Here is an 18,962-nt window from a genome sequence, read left to right as displayed (position 1 = left end):
GCTCTCGGACGCCGAGAGAGAAAATTTGGTGAAGCCCATTACCCCGGAGGAGGTACAGAGGGCAATTTGCTCCTTTCCTGCAGGAAAATCCCCGGGTCCAGATGGTCTCCCTATGGAGTTCTACAAAACCCACGGGGCCCTTCTTGCCCCCCAGCTGGCCCAGCTCTATACTCACTGTCTGGCAGAGGGCACCCTTCCCACCTCCATGAGCCATGCACACATAATACTAATCCATAAAGCCCCTAAGGACCCCACATCCTGCGCCTCATATAGGCCTATCGCCCTCCTAAATGCAGACTTCAAAATCCTTACCAAATTGCTCACTACGAGACTACAGCCCCTACTGCCATCTGTGATAGAGACGGACCAGACCGGTTTTATGCCTAATAGAGCCACTGACATCAACTTAAGACGCCTGTTTACCAACATCCATGCACAACACTTCAATGAGGGTTCCCGGGTGGTGGCCTCCCTGGACATAGAGAAGGCCTTCGACACTGTGGAGTGGCCTTTTCTGTGGGAAGTCCTCCGTAGAATGGGGTTCCCCTTGGTATTTATTGCGTGGTTACAGACGCTCTACCAGCACCCCACATCAGCCATTAAGCTGGGGGGGGGTCTCTCACGGTCCTTCCCTCTGTCCAGGGGCACGAGACAGGGCTGCCCTCTTTCTCCGGCCCTGTTCGCCATCGCAATGGAACCCCTGGCGGAGGCCTTACGTACCTCCCTGCACATTAGGGGCCTGCGTGTTGGCTGGCTGGAGGAGAGGGTCACCCTGTATGCGGGCGACCTCCTTCTCTTCCTTAACGACGCAGACTCCTCTCTCAGAGGGGCATTACAAATTCTGAACTCATTCTCCACGATCACGGGCCTTAAGGTTAACTGGTCAAAATCACTTCTGTTCCCTATAGACCCAGCAGCCAGTGACACCGCCCCCCCCCCCGATATACCTCTACAGTGGGTGGAGAGCTTCAAGTACCTTGGGGTGGTGGTCTCGAGGCAGGCTTCGGACTTCTTACCTCTGAATCTATCCCCAGTGGTTCAGGAGACACGGCTGCGACTGAAGGCATGGGAATCTCTACCCCTATCATTGCTAGGGCGGATAAACCTGATAAAAATGAAAATCCTGCCCAAATTTCTCTACCTACTTCGCCAATCCCCACAATGGATCCCTAAATCATTTTTCTCCCGACTGCATAGCCTTTTTACCTCCTTTATCTGGGGGGGCCAGTCCCCCAGGTATGGATGGTAAACGCTTACGCGTCAGTCCTCCCAGGGAGGACTGGCGTGCCCTGACCTGTACAAATATTTTTTAGCCACCCAGCTGGTTACTGCGGCTTGGTGGCTCACTCCTGATAGGACGAACCCTGCCACCTTGGTTGAGGCGGCGGTGGTGAAGTCACTGGAAGCGCTGAAATTTTTACTGTATCGTGGCCCAAAAGCAACATACCCGCTGACCCCCTCCATGCGCACCACGTTGCGTGCATGGGGGGCAGGACTTAAACTTGAAAAATACCCTGCCAATGCACTTTCTCCAGCTGCCCCCTTGTGGTTGAACCCCACCCTAGAGCAGTTTTACAAACTACCTGAACCCCATGCTTGGACTAAGTTTAACGTTAAAACAGCGTACCAAATAATTTCCGACCAATCGCTGGCCCCATTCCCCAAGTTGATTTCTGACTTCAACGTCCCGCAGAGCTATTTTTTTAGATATCTACAACTCTCCCATGCCTTCAGATGCCAGTTCTCCGGGTCTCCCCCCCAGGTTGTCCAGTCCGGACCTCCTCACGTCCAGATGTGAAAATAAGCCCACCTCGAAACTTTACTCCCATTTGATAACGACCTCCCTCCCTACCTTGGGAAAACTCAGAGACAAATGGGTGCGCGACATTCCCACCTTTGATAATGATGATTGGGATGACATGTGGGACTTCCCTTTCAGATCCCTGGTCTCCCTGAGAGACCGGCTAATACAGTTTAAGATGGTCCACCGAGCATATTTCACCCCATATAGATTGCACAAAATGAACCCCGCTTCCCCTCCGGGGTGTTGGCGTTGTGGGACAATACCGGGGGACTTCACTGATATTTTTTGGACCTGCCCGGCCATTGTCGACTATTGGAAGGAGATACTGAGGGTCATTGCACAGGCCACCTCCATATCGCTCCAGCCCTCCATAGAAATTTGCATACTGGGCCTGATAGATCATATTATTCCCACTGTGGCGCGACGCACCCTGGTTGGGCTTCTCCTGTTCTATGCCCGCAAGGTCATAGCCCTCAGCTGGCGTAAGCCAACTCCTCCTCCTCTCTCCCTGTGGAAAAAATTGGTCAACGGCAGCATGCCTCTTTACAAAGACTGCTATGTTAATAGGGGTTGCCCGCAAAAATATGACAAGGTCTGGCCAGCTGGCTGGCCGACGCCTCCACAGCCTCTGACCCGCAGCCTACTTAACAAGTTACCTTTTGCTAGTAAACTGGAAACTGCACCAGTGGAAATGTTGTTTGTCTGAGTAGCATGTTTTAACTCCAAGTTGTCCTGCTGCACATGGAGTCAGCTATCTGTGGCCAATGAGGTGCCTTAGACTCTCCGTCATATTCTGTATGTACCAAACTGTCTTGTATTACAACTCTGTATACACCACGCCTGTAACTGTAGTCGTGACCAATGTATGTGTTCTTTTTTGTTTGTTAGTTTGCTTGCTGTTGTTTACTGCCTAAATCTTAATAAAAAGATTTGCAAAAAAAAAAAAAGGGTATACAGAGAGGCTCGTGAATGCAGAAGACGGGCTTGTTTATACAGAGAGGCTAAAGTGTACAAAACACAGGCTAGTGTATATAGATAGGCTAGATTATACAGAACAACGTCCTAGGTATGCAGAGATGGAGGCTAAGGTATACAGAGAGAGAGGCTAGAGTATGCATACTTGCTAGTGTATACAGACGGACTAGTGTATACAGAAGACCTTTCTAGTTTATACAGAGAGGCTAATGTGTACAAAAGACAGGCTAGTTTATACAAATAGGCTAGATTATAGATAAGAAAGTCCTGGGTATGCAGAGATGGAGGCTAGGGTATACAGAGAGAGAGGCTGGGTTACACAAAGGCTAGTGTATGCAGACTTGCTAGTGTATACAGACGGACTAGTTAAGACTAGATAATGTATAAAGAGATGCTAGTGTATACAAAAGACAACCAAGAGTAGACAGTGAGGCTCGTGCATACAGAGGAACGGCTACAGAGAGGCTAATTTGTACAAAAGACAGGCTAGTTTATACAGATAGGCTAGATTATACAGAAAAACTTCCTGGGTATGCAGATATGGAGGCTAGGGTATACAGAGAGAGAGGCTGAGTTACACAGACTTGCTAGTGTATACAGACGGAATAGTGTATACAGAAGACCGGCTAGTTTATACAGAGAGGCTAATGTGTACACAAGACAGGAAGGTTAAACAGAGGTAGAGGCTTTTTTACACAGAGAGGCTAGTGTATGCAGACTTGCTAGAGTATACAGACAGACTAGTGTATACAGAGAGGCTATTTTATACAGAGAGACTAGGGAAAACAGAGAGGCTAGTGTACAGAGACAAGCTGACAGTGAGGCTGGGGTATAAAGAGAAGCTAGGTTATACAGTAGACAGGCTAGTTTATATAAACGACAAAATTGGGTAAACAGAATACAGGCTGGGGTATAATGAGAGGCAAGATTATACAGAGAGGATAGGGTACACAGAGAGGCTAGTGTATAAAGACGTATACACGAGACCTGGGTATACCGAGAGACTAGGTGTATAAAAGACAAGCTAGGGTATACATAAGACCGCCTGGGGTATACAGTGAGGCTATTATAATTGGAATGAGGCTGGGGTAATAAGAATGGTTCGGGTATACGGCGAAGTACAGCCTAGAAAAGAAACAGAAAACAGAAAAGTCAAACAAGGTAATACAGATAGGCTAATGTTATTCCCCTGAGCCTAGTGTATACAGAGAGGCTAGTGTGTACAGATAGGCTTGTGTATACAGAAGACAGTCTGGGGAATTCAGTGAGGCTAGCGTATGCAGAGAGGCTGGGACACCGAGACTATTGTAAAAAGAAGGCAGGCTAGTGTATATAGATTATGGGCACGGAGAGATTATTGTATACAGAAAGGCTAGCGTGTAAAGAAGACATGACTTTATTTTTTGCTAATGCAACTACTTCTGAATCATGTAAAGCGTTACAGTGCTTTTTTCATTCTTTGGTGCTGTTAAAAGTTCAGTGGTGTGTTGTCAGTGGTGATATCAATGTGACAGTTAATGTGGAGAACTACAAATATACAAAATAGAGCAAAAAAGTGCTAAGTTTATTTTGTTAAGTCATTGACTGATAGACGTTAAGTAATTGGCCATTATTGGTTTGGCAGTACATTGTTTTTTGTTGTTCTGGTAGCACTGAGAAGATATTAGATGAGTGATACTATTGCAGAGATACCGGCTAATATCTTAATATGTGCTGCGTGTAAGGTAGAAATAAGATGATTTTGTGTGAGTTGGTTTACCAGGATTTAGAGATAGTAATGTGTTTATTCTAATAATAAATATAGCAAAATTACTCAGATTAATATTGAGACAGATATACAGGTCGGGTTTAAGTGGAAATACACGAAATAACAGCAACGACGTGTGTAGGTTTTTATCAATCAGGTTCATTACGTGTCTTTAAGAAATGTGAATGTGAATTAGAGATGAAATGTCAATCCCCATTGGTTACTTGCAGGTAACTATTAATACAGTTAACACGGCTACGTACAGCAAAGTGTGAGCTAAGCAGTAAAATATTACTTAATATTGCAGAGATTAAGTATTGCAGTTAAAAAGAGACCAAAAAGTTATCCCGGTAGCACAGAGTGGACTGATATTAGATGAGTGATCGTTGTAGTACAAATTCAGTTTCCTATAGCAGAGAGATACCAGATAAAGGTGAGAAGAGCAATTAAACTGTTCACATCGGTAGCATTGTATTACTCCTAATATGTGCGGCGTGTAAAGAAGCAATAAGATTGTTTTGTATTATCTTAAAATTTGCAGAATACGTAATAAAGGTGAGTAGGTAACCTGGATTTAGACATAGCAAACTCTATAATAAGATATTAGCCGGTATCTCTCTGCAAAAGTAAACGTAATGTGTAGATCACTCATCTAATATCAGTCTTCTCAGTGCTACCAGAACAAAATAAACAATGTACTGCCAAACCAATAACGGCCAATTACTTAACGTCTATCAGTCAATGACTTAACAAAATAAACTTAGCACTCTTTTGCTCTATTTTGCATATTTGTAGTTCTCCACATTAACTGTCACATTGATATCACCACTGACAACACACCACTGACCTTTTAACAGCACCAAAGAATGAAAAAAGCATGAATGAAAAAAGCGCTTTACATGATTCAGAAGTAGTTGCATTAGCAAAAAATAAAGTCCTGTCTTCTTTACACGCTAGCTTTTCTGTATACATTAATCTCTCCGTGCCCATAATCTATATACACTAGCCTGCCTTCTTTTTACAAATAGTTTCGTTGTCCCAGCCTCTCTGCATACAATAGCCTCACTGAATTCCCCAGACTGTCTTCTGTATACACAAGCCTATCTGTACACATTAGCCTCTCTGTATACACTAGCCATTCTTCTGTATACACTAGGCTCTATTATCTATCCTATCTGTATACACTAGCCGGTCTTCTGTAGACATTAGCCTCCCTGTATAAACTAGCTGGTCTACTGTATACACTAGTCCGTCTGTATACACTAGCAAGTCTGCATACACTAGCCTCTCTGCATACCCAGCACGTTCTTATCTATCATCTAGCCTCTCTGTATACACTAGCCATTCTTTTGTATACACTAGGCTCTATTATCTATCCTATCTGTATACACTAGCCTGTCTTTTGTACTCATTAGCCTCTCTGTATAAACTAGCCGGTCCTCTGTATACTCTAGTCCGTCTGTATACACTAGAGAGGCTTGGTTACACAGACTTGCTAGTGTATACAGACGTATTAGTGTATACTGCATACTCTAGCCACTCTGTGTAACACAGTCTCTCTCTGGGTACCCTAGCCTCCATCTGTGCATACCCAGGACCTTCCTCTGTATAATCTAGCCTATCTGTATACACTAGCCTGTCTTTTGTACAAATTAGCCTCTCTGTAGCCGTTCCGTGGCTTCCGCGCACGAGCCTCACTGTCTACTCTTGGTTGTCTTTTGTACACACTAGCATCTCTTTATACATTATCTCTCTGTATACCCAAGCCTCTCTGTATATACTAGTCCGCCTGCATACACTAGCAAGTCTGCATACACTAGCCTCTCTTTGTAACCCAGCCTCTCTCTCTGTATACCCTAGCCTCCATCTCTGCATACCCAGGATGTTCTTCTCTATTATCTATCCTATCTGTATACACTAGCCGGTCTTCTATAGACATTAGCCTCCCTGTATAAACTAGCTGGTCTACTGTATACACTAGTCCGTCTGTATACACTAGCAAGTCTGCATACACTAGCCTCTCTGTATACCCTAGGTTCCATCTCTGCATACCCAGCACGTTCTTATCTATCATCTAGCCTATTTGTATACACTAGCCTGTCTTTTGTACACATTAGCCTCTCTGTATAAACTAGAAAGGTCTTCTGTATACACTAGTCCGTCTGCATACACTAGCAAGTATGCGTACTCTAGCCTCTCTCTCTGTATACCTTAGCCTCCATCTCTGCATACCCAAGACGTTCTTCTGTATTAATCTAGCCTATCTATATACACTAGCCTGTGTTTTGTACACTTTAGCCTCTCTGTATAAACTAGCCCGTCTTCTGCATTCACAAGCCTCTTAAACCCTTTTTTAGCCGTCTGTGTAACCAAGCCTCTCTAGTGTATACAGACGGACTAGAGTATACAGAGGGCCGGCTAGTTGGTACAGAGAGGCTAATGTGTACAAAAGACAGGCTAATGTATACAGATAGGCTAGATTATACAGAAGAACTTCCTGGGTATGCAGAGCGCTCAGCTTTAAGGGATGGCCAACGTGAGTAATATAAGGGACACTCCTCACCCCCCCCCCCCCATCTACTAGATCTGATTTTCATCCCCTTTCCCTCTCTGCCCCGGTCATCTGGTGGCAGTTTTATGGACTCCCTTGCCCCCACCCATTCATAATCCTTACCAACCTTTCCTTCCGCTGCTCACAGGAACACACTGGATGACTTGTCTAATTAACCAACTGTACAAGACAGCGCTATCATCCTGGAGGAGGCTTTACCCCTCACTGTTTGGGTGGTCCCTTCCTCCCCCTGGATGCTCCACATATACCCCGACGACATTGTCGGAGGGGCACCACTTGACAGGACATGGGGCTGTCATGCCAGTGGCATCTCCCATTGTAAGAAGGGATGATGGCCCCAACCCCTTAGCTGCAGGTTCTTTCATGTACAGACCAGGGCGGCTCATCTTCCCTTCTGGAATCTTGACCTTAGAGGGGGGGTTGCACTTTGGGGGGTCTGAGTGATACTTAGTGCGCTGTACTGGAAGGGCTTGACATTCCCGCATATGTGTCCCCAACCCCGGTTTGCGCCCCTCCCCCCCTCTGGCCCCCACCTACTCTTTGCCGACATTGCCTTCTGCAGCTTTCGGGAACACCCTGGATGACTTATTTATTGAGCCTATTGGTACGAGACACTGCTTCCCTCCAGTTTGACTCTGGACCCCCCTGGAGGATTTACCCCTTACTGTTTGGGCGGTCCCAGCCTCCCTCTGGATGCTCTACACAGCCCCCGATGGCGATGCAGGAGAGACACTAATTGGCGGGCCCCAGGACTGCTGCTCGGGTGAAGTCTCCCATTGGATGGAGGGACGGTGGCCCCAGCCCCTTGCCTGCCGGATTTTCCATGCACTAACCAGGGCTGCTCCTCTTTCATCTTGATGTGGTGACCATGGAGGGGAGGAGTTGAAATTTATGGGGTCCGGGTGGCTGCTGGTGTGAGTGCGCTAAAGGACTTGACATTTCCGCATGTTTGTCCCCTCTCCCTAGCTTCCCCTCCTTCCCTCCCCCCTTCCCCCCTCCCCCTCTTCCCCCCCTTCCCTCCTTCCATTCCCTCCCCTCCCTCCTTTCCCCCTTCCCTCCCCCCTTTCCCACCCCCTTTCACCCCTTCCCCCCGTTTTCCCCCCTTGCCTCCCCCTTTTCCCCCCGGGGCATGGACGGGGGAGAGGGGGTAAGGAGAGGACAATCTGCCAAAGGGAGAAATGCATTTGTTCGGGGGCTGCATGTACTTTTGGGGTATGGGACGGGGGTGGTGTATCCCATTCTGTGATGCCTTTTCTGTTGTGACGGGCTCCCTCGTGCATGCCTACGTTTAGGGCGAGCCAAGGAGACCCCTCAGTGCTGATAGTTATCTGCTCAACCTCGGTTTTGATTATACTATTGTTTTTTGGTTCTATGATGTTACTGATTGTCTTTTATTTGCATACCGGTATCAGACGTGACATTTACCACTGCCAGGACTGGGGGGACTGGGATCCGGGGGCTCCCTCTCCGACCTGTCTACCCACCAACCCAAGTAGGACGGCGCTTTAAACCCAGTGTACATCTGGTAAGCGCTATAGCATAATTGTGCTGTTTTAGTATACCCTTCCTGTACTGTTGAGTGCAGACAACCCTTAATTTCCCTCTCCCCCTGGGGTTGAGGTGCCCGGCCTCTTTTTCCCCTTACCTTTCCTTCCATTTGCCCTTCCTTTCTCCCCCTTAGTTCCATTACCTACCCAATACCTACCTTGGTTCAACTTTCTTTGCTTTTCTCTGACGTCCACCTCCCCCTCCCCGAGGAGCGATGGCAGACTCAGTCAAGGTCACCTCTCTAAACGTTAAGGGACTGAACTCCCCTGAAAAACGGCGGATCCTCCTGTGAGAACTGAAGACTTTCCGTACTGATGTGGCCTTTATACAAGAAACACATTTTAAAAATACTAGCCTCCCCTTTCTATGGTCGAGATCCTTCCCTCAGGCCGCGTACACACGCGGGGACTGTTCGCTCAACTTTGTCCGCTGAACAGTGTTTCGGCGCACAGTCCGCTCGTGTGTGGGCTTTCAGTGGACAGTTTCAGTGGACAGTCTGCTGAACAAAGTTTTCCGGAAATTCCGAAAAACTGTCCGCTGAAACTTTGTTTCAGCGAACAGTCCCCTCGTGTGTAGGCTTGTTCGTCAAACTAAGTTCCGCGCATGCTCAGAAAGGATTTACACGCAGAAGTTTGCATTGCAGTGTATAGGACGTCGTTTTCTAGTCCCGTCGTACGTGCCGTTCACGTCATCGCGCATGGTTTCAGCGGACTGTTCGTTCGTCGTGTGTGGCCAAGTCCGTCCATGCTAATTTTGAGCGGACTGTCCGCTGTTTGACGGACAAAGTTGAGCGAACAGTCCCCGCGTGTGTACGCGGCCTAAGGTCTACCATTCTACTAACCCCTCCTCTAAGACCAAGGGAGTCTCCATTCTGATCTCTAGCAGGCTCCCCTGGGTTCTCCAGGATTCTCTGGTGGACCCTGGGGGTCGATATCTTTTTCTTAGGGGCCACATTGGAGAGCTCCTTTTTACATTTGCCACTGTGTACGCTCCCAATGATCACCAAGACACGTTCCTCAGAACTACCCTGCACAGATTATGTGACTTTCGGGAGGGCCAGTTGATATTAGGTGGGTTGACACTTCTGCCTCTTGCTCCTCGCTCCCCATTTCCTCTAGAAAGCAGATTACTAAGTGTTTATTGAATGACCAATTAGTTGATGTCTGGCGTCTGCAACACTCCGGGGAAAGGGACTACTCTTTTTGCTCTTCCCCTCACAAATCATACTTTAGGATAGACTTCTTCTTGATTCCACATGACCAACTGCACTTGGTGAGCTCTTCCTCCATCGGCCATATTACTTGGTCTGACCACGCTCTTGTAGCCCTTACCTACACCCTCTATAGGGCCATAGGTGATCTCTTTGGGCACTCTCAACCCTCTTGTTAAACACCAAGCGAAAATAAACAGGTCAACGCCAACAACATACACAGATGGTCTCCCATACAGGTATTAACCAGGCCGTACGCTGCTAGGCCTCTGAGATCAGATGAGATTGTACGCTTTCAGGGTGATGTGGCCAAAGGTGTTCTATTCAGACACTCTCAACCCTCTTGACAAATGATGGTCATCTTGGGAAACAAGTGAAAAAAAAAACAGGTCAAAGCCAACAACATAGACCCTGGCGGTCTCCCATCTGGCCCTAACCCTGCTTAGCCTCTGAGATCGGGCGCTTTCAGGGTGATGTGGCCTTAGGCGACCGCTTCAGACATACTCAAAACTCTTGACAGATGCTAAAATGGTCACCTTGGGAAACAAGCGAAAAAAAAACAGGTCAAAGCCAACAATATAAAAAGATTCCTATAGCACCTGTAATTAGGTACTATCCAGGCCGGACCCTGCTTAGCCTCTGAGATCAGATGAGATCGGGCGCTTTCAGGGTGATGTGGCCGTAGGAGATTTCTTTGGGCTCTCTCAGCCCTCTTGACAAATGCTAAGATGGTCACCTTGGGAAACAAGCGGAAAAAAAAACCATGTCAACGCCAACAACATAAAAAGAAGCCTACGGCACCTGGTATTCCCAGTCGTTCTCGCATCCAGTTACTAATCAGGCCCGACAATGCTTAGCCTCCGAGATCAGACAAGATCGGGCGCTTTCAGGGTGATTTGGCCGTAGGCACTTTCTTTGGGCACTCTCAACCCTCTTGACAAACGCCAAGATGGTCATCTTGGGAAAAAAGCAAAAAAAAAAACAGGTCAACGCCAACAACATTAAAAATAGGATTTTTATATACAGCTTACCTGTTAAATCCTTTACTTGAGAGTACATCACGGGACACAGGAGCTTCATTACATAGTGGGTTATATAGGCACCTCTGGTGATTGGACACTGGTTAACCCCCAATTAAGGATAATTCCTCCCCTATATAACCCCTCCCATATGGGAGGCACCTCAGTTTTGTAGCAAAGCAATAGGAAACCACGTAAAATCCAAGAGGGACGGGAGCCCTGTGTCCCGTGATGTACTCTCAAGAAAAGGATTTTACAGGTAAGTTGTATATAAAAATCCTATTTTCTTGATCATACATCACGGGACACAGGAGCTTCATTACATAGTGGGATGTCCCAAAGCAATGCTCAGATTGAGGGGAGGGAGACAGAGATCATAATATATAGACCGCCAGGGGAGGGCTGGCAGCCTTAGGCCTGGGGGGCAAGTCTAGTCAAGTGGCCCATTAATCCACGAATCAGCTCACCATCAACAGTGCCCATCAATGCAGCCTCACCAATGCCCATCAATGCAGCCTCACCAATGCCCATCAATGCAGCCTTACTAGTGTTTATCAATGCAGCCTCATCATTGCTCATCAATGCAGCCTCACCAGTGCCCATCAGCTCAGCCTTGTCAGTGCCCATCAATGCAGCCTCACCATAGCCCATCAATGCAGTCTGTTCAGTGCATGGGGATTAGAGAGAGAAAAGCTGCTGGATAACACAGAGCGGAGATCTCCCGCTTACCCAGTGCGGCTTCTGTCATACGAAGTCGTGCCTCCTGGACCAGGTTCTATGATAGATGTCACCAGTGTGCTCTTTATCATAGGACATGCTTGGCTTCCTGGCGGTACACTGAGGTACACGTCACGAGGAGCCGATGCACGTACCCAGTTGCTGTGATGTCTGCCGGGCACCCGCAATCGCTCATGACAGAGCAGGAATGTGGATCTGTGTGTGTAAATACACAGATCCACATCCTGTCAGGGGAGAGGAGACAGATCGTATGTTCCTAGTATATAGGATTGGTCTCCTCCCTAGTCAGTCCCATCTCCCCCACAGTTAGAATCACTCCCTAGGTAACACATTTAACCCCTTGATTGCCCCTAGTGTTAACCCCTTCCCTGCCAGTGATATTTATACAGTAATCAGTGCATTTTTATAGCACTGATCGCTGTATAAAAGTCACTCGTCCCAAAATAGTGTCAAAAGTGTCCGATCTGTCCACAGCAATGTCACAGTCACAATAAAAATTGCAGCATTACTAGTAAAAAGAAAAAAATAATAAAAATTCCATAAATCAATAACTTATTACTGCTTATCGCAATTTTTTTTACCAAAAATATGTAGAAAATTACACATCAGCCTAAACTGTTAAGGCTTAAGTTGGCATATTATAGCAAAAAGTAAAAAATATTGTGTTTTTTTTAACCAGTTCCCGACCAGCGCACGCCGATGTACATCGGCACAATGGCACAGGCAGGCATATTGGCGTACAGGTACGTACAATCTGGTTGGGACCCCTGTGAGTCCGGTCATGGGTCCCGCGGACTCAATCGCCGCGGGCATATCTGCGATCGTCTCACGGGGCGGCTGAACGGAGAGATGCCGTTGTAAACAGCATCTCCCCGTTCTGCCTAGCAACAAATTACGCTGATCTCTGCTCCGTGTGATTGGAGCAGAGATCAGTGTTCACTAAATGAAAGCCCAGCCCCCCCCCCCCCACAGTTAGTAACACACCCCTAGGAACACTTAACCCCTACACTGCCACCCCCTGGTTAACCCCTCCACTGCCAGTGTCATTTACACAGGAATCACTGCATTTATATAGCAGTGATTGCTGTATAAATGACAATGGTCCCAAAAATGTGTCAAAAATGTCCGATGTGTCCGCCGTAATGTCGCAGTCACAATAAAAATCACTAATCGCTGCCATTACTAGTAAAAAAAAAATATTACTAAAAATGCCATAAAACTATCCCCTATTTTGTAAACGCTATAACTTTTGCGCAAACCAATCAATAATCGCTTATTGCGATTTTTTTTACCAAAAATATGTAGAAGAATACGTATCGGCCTAAACTGAGGGAAAAAATTTTTTTTTTATATATTTTTGGGGGATATTTATTATAACAAAAAGTAAAAAATAATGCGTTTTTTTCAAAATTGTCGCTCTATTTTTGTTTATAGCGCAAAAAATAAAAACCGCAGGGGTGATCAAATACCACCAAAAGAAAGCTCTATTTGTAGGAAAAAGAGAACGTCAATTTAGTTTGGGAGCCACATCGCAGGACCGCGCAATTGTCAGTTAAAGCGATGCAGTGCCGAATCGCAAAAAGTGGTCTGGTCTTTGGCCAGTAAAATGGTCCGGGGCTGAAGTGGTTAAAGTTGGCACTCTTTTTTTGTTTAAAGTGCAAATAATAAAAACCGCAGAGGTGATCAAATACCACCAAAAGAAAGCTCTATTTGTGGGAAAAAATTTATTTGGGTACAATGTTGCATGACCGCACAATGAAAACTGACCTGGGCAGGAAGGGATGAAAATGCCGGTAGTGTATTTCTTCCAAAAAAAATTGTATTTGAAAAACAGCTACATAAATACAGTGTGACGTAAAATATTGCAACAATTGGCATTTTATTCTCTAGGGTCTCTGCTAAAAAAAAAAAAAAAAAAATTCTATATATATATATATATATATATATATATATATATATATATATATATATATATATAATGCTTGGGGGTTCTAAGTAATTTTCTAACAAAAGATTTGTTACTTGTAAACAAGTGTCAAAAAAGGTTTAGGCATGAAGGGGTTAATAATATCAGCTCCCAGCTTGAAACAATGGGAAAGAAGTGAGAAATCTTCATAGTGTAAGACTTTTCTTTTTAAGAAAAAATAAAAAAAACACATTCACCAAAAAACTTACATTATCTCTGCTCTGTCCTCAGGATCAGCCTCATGGGGTGACAGTCTGCTCCCCCGCAGCCTCTCGTTTGTTCTCTTCCTGTGGTCAGGCTAGGGAATTTTTTGCGCCCAGGAATTGCTATTAGGCCACCGGGACTATATGTCCCACAATGCTTTGCAGCTGCTGGAGGCTCTGATGGGCTCCCTCCCTCTACCAATGAGGAAGCAGGGGAGGGAACAGAGTGGGCGGACGCTCACACAGGCTGCAGTGTTCGGAGGAGAGGAGGGGGGGAATCCCCCACACGAACTGACAGGTCAGGTTGGCTCTCACTCCACTGTCAGTGGATTAGTGTGAGTGCGACCGACGGGAGGTGCAGGAACAGAGCGGCCTCCACTACATAAGTGAGTGTGAGTGTCTCTTGAGTTTCCGCGCCCCTCCCTCTGCCTCAGCTTGCAGCCCCTGCCCTGACCCGAAAAGGAAAAAAAATCGTGAGCAGTGGCCGCCAGCCATTATGCATATATTGTTAGGGCAGCCTAGGGGGAAATTGCCACCCTGCCCCCCGGCCCAGCCCGCCCCTGTAGACCGCCAAGGACCGGTGGACCTAAACTGCAGCCTGCAGTACACTGCACCCAAAGGTGATATCCTCTTGCCCTCTGACATCCACCTGATAGAATCTGGTGAATGTGTGGACTGATGACCAAGTTGCAGCCTTACAGATCTGAGCCAGGGAGGCCTGGTGATGCACTGCCCAAGAAGCACTTACAGCCCTAGTTGAGTGCGCTTTCACTTGAAAAGGAGGGATCTTCCCTTTAACACTATAGGCCTGAGAAATAATCTGTCTAATCCACCTTGAGAGAGTGGATTTTGATGCCTCCTGGCCCTTCCTAGGGCCTTCCAGCAAAATAAATAAGCAATCAGTTTTCCTTATCTGAGCAGTTGCCTGATGATAGATACTGATTGCCCTTACCACATGCAAAGTGTGCAAAGATTCTTATTCTGCGGACTGTGGGTCCGGAAAAAAGGATGGTAGGATTACATCTTGATTCAAATGGAATCCTGAAACCACCTTAGGCAGAAAGGACCTGTTGGGACGCATTACCACCCGGTCCTTATGAATAATTAGATACGGCTCTTTGCTGGAGAGAGCTGCTAGTTCTGACACTCTTCTAGTCGTGGATATGGCTACCAAGAAAACCAATTTTTTAGTCAAAAGAACTAACGAAGCCTGATGCAAAGGTTCAAAAGGTTGCCCCTGCAAAGCTGAGAAAACCAAATTCAGAACCCATGGGCACACCGGAGGTTTGACTGGCGGCCTTATCCGCATAGCCCCCTGGATGAAAGCCTGCACCAGGGAATGTGATGCAAGTGGCTTCTGAAAAAACACTGACAAGGCCGAAATCTGCACCTTGATAGTGCTTACGGCCAAATTCATTTCTAGGCCTGACTGGAGGAAGGCCAAGATCCTGCTAATGACATACTTTCTAGGATGCCATTCCCTGAGTTCACACCAGGAAACATATGCCCTCCAGATTTTGTAGTAAATAAGCCTGGAGGCCGGCTTTCTGGCATTGACCAGAGTAGAAAGGACTGGCCCCGAAAGCCCACGGTCTCTCAGAATGTGGGTCTCAGCAGCCAAACCGTCAAATTCAGACTGTGTAAAGCAGGATGGTAAATTGGACCATGTGAGAGCAGATCTGGCCGGAGAGGGAGGATCCACGGCCTGCCTACTGCCAACTTCATGATCTCTGCGTACCACGGTCGCCTGGGCCAAGCCGGGGCTACCAAAAGAACCAACTTTGTCTCCCTCTTGACTCTTCCCAGGAACCGCGACAGAAGCGGACACGGGGGGAAGGCATAAATCAAATTGTACTTACCCCAGGGAACTGTCAGAGCATCCGACCCCTGAGCGAGTGTATCTCTTGTCCTTGACACGACCTTGTCCAGTTTTCTGTTGAACCTGGACGCAAACAGATCTACGTCTGGAGTACCCCACCTGCGACATATGTTCCAAAATACGGCGCGGTGCAGATCCCATTCTTCTGGGCACAACTGCTGGTGGCTCAGAAAATCCGCCTGCCAATTTTCCACTCCTGGAATGAAGACTGCAGAAAGGCATGGTACATGCCTTTCTGCCCAGACAAGTATGCGATTCACCTCTTTTTGAGCAACCAGACTCCTGGTACCGCCCTGGTGATTGATATAGGCCACTGCAGTGGCATTGTCAGACTGAACCCGAACAGGGAGACCCCGTAGTCTGAAAGACCAGTTTATGAGAGCCATATAAACTGCCCGGATCTCCAAGACATTTATGGGCAATAGATTCTCGATCGCAGACCATTTCCCCTGCGAGCACGTCTCCTCCAACACTGCTCCCCAGCCTGTCAGGCTGGCATCTGTCGTAATAATCTTCCATGGAAGAGGAAGAAAAGTTTTGCTTTTCAGCGAATTCTCGTTTGTAACCACCAGACGAGACTCTTGCGTGTCCCTGGGGATAGACGCATAGGAAGATCCAACGACTGGGGCTTCCTGTTCCAAGCCGCAAGGATGCATCTTTGCAGAGGCCTTCAGTGGAACTGGGCGAATGGAACGGCCTCGAAGGAGGCGACCATTTTCCCTAACAGTCTCATGCACAACCGAATGGGGGAAGATCATCTGCCCAGAATTAGGCGCACCAGATCCCCAATGGCCAAGGCTTTTGGCCTTGGTAGAAACACCTTGCCCTGAGCGGTGTCGATAACCATACCCAGGTATTCCAACCTGGTAGCAGGCTGTAGGGATGACTTTTTATAATCCAACCTAGACGTTCCAGGTGTTCTAGCGTTCTGGTAACACCGTGGTTCAGGAGCGCTACTGTTTTCTCTATGAGAAGCAAATCATCTAGATAAGCCATGACGGCTATACCCTGAGCTCTTAGGTTTGCCAAGAGAGGGTCCAGAATCTTTGTGAAGACTCGAGGGGCCGTCACGAGCCCGAACGGCAAGGCTACAAATTGAAAATGGCACCAATCTACCGCGAACCTTAGATACTTTTGGTGTGCGCGAAAAATTGGCACATGGAGATATGCATCCTTGATGTCTATTGATGCCATAAACTCTCCCCCTTGCAGGGAGGAGACCACAGTGCGAATTGACTGCATTCGGAAGGACTGGATGCGTAAAAAACTGTTCAGATCCTTCAGATCCTGGATAGGTCTGACACTTCCATTTGGCTTTGGAACAGTGAAGAGATGCGAGTAAAACCCTGAACCCTGTTCTTTTGGGTCCACTTCTACTATCACCCCCTGGGATAGTAAGTGATCTAAGGCCAGAAATAGCGGTCTTTGCTTTACTGGGTCCCTGGGGATCCTTGACCTTAGAAAGCGAGAAGGTGGAATCTCCTGAAACTCCAGCTTGTAGCCCAGAGATACCGAAGAGACCACCCACTTGTCCCGGATCTCTTCCCGCCAGGCTTCCGCAAACTGCAGGAGCCTTCCTCCCACTCGGCCGAGCGGGGGCGCCCCTTCTCAAGGAAGCTTTTGGGCTCTGCTTGGCAGGCTTTTGCCCCCCGGATTTCTTCTGCGCCTGGGCCCGGCCTTGAGCCTTTCCTGTAGAGGGGGGTTGAGAAGACCGTCGCCACTGCTTAGAGCTTGATGCTCCGGGAGAGAGAGAACGCCTAAATGATGGACGTTTTGACTGCAAGGAGAGTAGATTTACCCCATGAAATTTTTTGGACGAATTTGTCTAATTCTTCTCCAAACAAACTTTCCCCTTTAAACGGGAACCCAATCAAATGCTTCTTGCATGATAGCTCAGCTGTCCAATTCTTTAGCCATAGGGCCCTTCACATGTGTACCAACAGGAGAGACAAACGAGATGCTTGTTGGACAGAATCCAAAATCGCATCAATCATGAAACACAGAATTTGAGGTATTTCTGCATAATTCTCCACTTCCTCACTGGGAAGGAGGCCAAGCATCTGCTTAACCTGTTCCTTGAGGAACTGACACAACCCCACAGCTGCGACTGTAGGTTGCACTACAGCGCCAGTCATGGAAAAGGAGGCTTTTAATAATGTTTCCAGCTTTTTATCAGTTGGATCTTTAAATACCTGAGCATTATCCAAAGGACAGGTCAGGTTTCTATTCACGCAAGAAACAGCCGTATCGACAGATGGGACCTCCCATTTCTTGGTGAAACTTTCCTCCAGAGAATAAAGCATAGAAAACCTTTTAGGAGGAGCAAACAGTTTATCGGGATGTTCCCAATCCTCATGCAACAATTTATCCATTAAGGGATGAATTGGAAAGGAAAAGGCAGTCTGTGGGATTTTCCTGACTCCCAGGGAAGAAACAGAGGACGTAGCGATCTCAGCAGCAGACATTCTGAATGTGGTACGCACCAATTCAGTATAATACTGCACCTGTTTTCTGAGCGCCTTGGAGGAGGGGACTCTCTCCTCTTCCTCTGGTTCATCCAACTGCTCAAGATCCCTGTCCCAAGCTAGGGATCTCTCCTCATTGTCAGAAGTGTCATCTGAAAGAGGAATCTCAGCAGAGGGAGGGGGTCTACCCCTTTTCCTGCTGTCTTTCAGGGAAGCTGAAACAATATGTTTCTCCCTTCAAAACCCTCCAATGTAGCCCTAAGGGAGTCCTCAGTGACGTATATCGGGGCTGAAATATTAGGAGAGGCTGCAAAACCTGACAGGGGCACTGACTCATCCTGTGAGGCTGGCTCCAGTCTTGCAGGGGGGGGGGGTGGTAACCTACAGGCATTTTTATAACCCCCTAGACCTAGGAAGTGACTTACCAGTGCCCTTGTATATCAAGAGGCTTCCGCGCTCTATGGCAAATAAGGTCAGAAGGCAAAATAACAACAGGAGCAGCAATCACTGTATGAGTTGGCTCTCAATGCTATATATACTTAAAACAGGGGGGGTTGTGTTGCGCTACCTTGAAAACCAAATAATATGAAAAAATAAAAATAAATCATTAATACTAGCAAAAACGAGTATCGGTGCAACTGAGTTTGTAAACTAAAACAGTGCCAAGTGCTTAAAAGTTATATGAAAAGTGCATACATGCATTTATACATAAATTAACTATTTAAAGGTGTCTCTATGCATCATTCAGGTGTCAAAAATTCAGGGTACATTGCTAAATGCAATAAAACACATATCACCAAAAAAAAAATAAAAAAAAAAAACAGTGTAAAATTGCA

At 46.9% G+C, this 18,962-nt stretch overlaps 1 pseudogene; it reads right to left on the bottom strand.

Moving 5' to 3' along the window:
• Positions 1 to 10,645: 10,645 nt before the first annotated feature.
• Positions 10,646 to 10,764, bottom strand: LOC143943078 (5S ribosomal RNA; annotated as a pseudogene).
• Between the last annotated feature and the right edge of the window lie 8,198 nt (positions 10,765 to 18,962).

Source organism: Lithobates pipiens, unplaced genomic scaffold (genome assembly GCF_037356315.1).
Source record: "Lithobates pipiens isolate NorthernLeopardFrog02 unplaced genomic scaffold, aLitPip1_a1.2 Scaffold_10, whole genome shotgun sequence".
Classification (NCBI taxonomy): Eukaryota; Metazoa; Chordata; class Amphibia; order Anura; family Ranidae; genus Lithobates; species Lithobates pipiens.
Note: the sequence above shows the minus strand (reverse complement) of the source record. Positions and strands in the feature narration are given on the sequence as shown.